Raw genomic sequence first — 1,958 nt, forward strand, 5'->3', positions numbered from 1 at the left:
GACACGCCCTGGAGCCCTCCCGCGGTCCCTCCCCTGCTGGCCAACCTCCTGTGTCTCTCCCCAGCCCTGATCATGCTCCAGTGGGTTCCCTCGGCCTGGCCTGCACCTCTCAATATCCGGGACCCCTTGAGGGATGTCGGAGAGCCAGTTTTGGCCCAATCCTGCAGGCCAGGCCGAGGGACCTCACTGGTGCACGAATTCGTGCACTAGGCCTCTAGTATATATATATTTCACCTTCATCAATTTGGCAAAAATTATAAAAGACAAAATACTCGGTACTTTTCATAAACTTTGTTGGATATGTAAACTGGGGTCAGTTATTTTTGGAAAACATTTTTATAATTTACTAGTATCTTTGTGAATTAAAAATAAATATATATTTCAACCTAAAAAATTAAAAAAATATACAACTACCATATAATTCAGCAATCCTTCTTGTGGGTATTTATCAGAAGAAATCCAAAACACGAATTCAAAAAGGTATATGCATTCCTATTATGTTCAATGCAGCATTACTTACAATACCCAAGATATGCGAGCAACCCAAGCCCATTGATAGACAATTGATAAAGAAGATGTGGTACATACAAGGTGTCCCCAAAAATGTATACACACTTTAACAGCTGATAACTCACATAATTTTCACTCCTTTTCAGGTTTAACTGATTTGAAATAATGGGTGGAGCCAGACTAGTCTTTGAACAAAGAAAATTTATCCACTAGATTTTTTTATGAGGACACATAAAAGAGAAAGTTTACCATACAAAACCGGCAACAGTTGATGAATTGAAGGTGTATTAATACCAAAAAAAAAAAAAAATGATTCTTGATGTTTCCAATTCCATTACTTTGTGTTATCAGCAGTGTTTGGACCAGAAAGGTCATCAATTTGAAAACAGGCATTGACCAAAAAAAGTATTCATTTCTGTAGATTCTTTTAAATTTTGAAAATGAACTGTATGTTAATAAACACTGACTTTATAATCATTCAAAGTGTGTATACAGTTTTTTGGGTCACCCTCTATATACAATGCAATATTAGTTGGTCATAAAAAAGAATGCGATGTTATCATTTACACTAAACAATGGAGCAAGAGGGTATCATGATAAGTGAAATAAGTCAGACAGAGAAAGACACATAGCATAGGTTTTCATTTATGTGTGGAATCTAAAACATAAAGAACAAACAAAACAGATTCATAGATGCAGAGAACAAACTGATGGTTGCCTGATGGAGAGGGTTGGGGAGCTGGGTGGAAAAGGTGAAGGAATTAAGAAGCACAAATTGGCAGTTACAGAATAGTCCCAGGGATGTAAACTACAGCACGGGGAATATAGTCAATAGTATTGTAATAACTATGTATGCTGCCAGGTGAGTACTAGAATTATAGGTGGGATCACTGCATAAATTATAGAAATGTTTAAGCACTATGCTGTACACTTGAAACTAATGTAATATTGAATGTAAACTGTAAAAGAAAAATTTTAAAAATTTAAAATAATGGTTTCTAATCTCCAAATGTGGAATTTTCCAGTTATCATTTTCTTCTTATGGGCTTCTGGTATAACTGCAATGGAGTAGAAAACACACTCTTAAGATTTCAATGTTTAGAAGTTTATTAAAACCAGTTATGTGGCTTAATATATCATTTTGTTAAATGTCCTATTTCCACTTGAAAAGAATGCACATTCTGCAGTCATTGAGTATAGTGTTGATAATTGTTAGGTTAGTTTGTTAATCAAGTAGTTAGAATCTCATATTCTTACAGACTTTTTTTGTCTGCTTAATATGTCCTTTATTGACAGATCTCCCACCATGATAGTGGATTTGTCTTTCTCCATAGAGAGGCTATGTGATTAGGTGCCTATAAATTGAAAATTCTTTTAAAAAATCATTATGAAATATCTCTCTTTGTCTCTACTAATGCTTTTTCCCTCAAGGTTTTCAAATCTGTTGG

Source organism: Myotis brandtii, unplaced genomic scaffold (genome assembly GCF_000412655.1).
Source record: "Myotis brandtii unplaced genomic scaffold, ASM41265v1 scaffold244, whole genome shotgun sequence".
Taxonomy (NCBI): domain Eukaryota; kingdom Metazoa; phylum Chordata; class Mammalia; order Chiroptera; family Vespertilionidae; genus Myotis; species Myotis brandtii.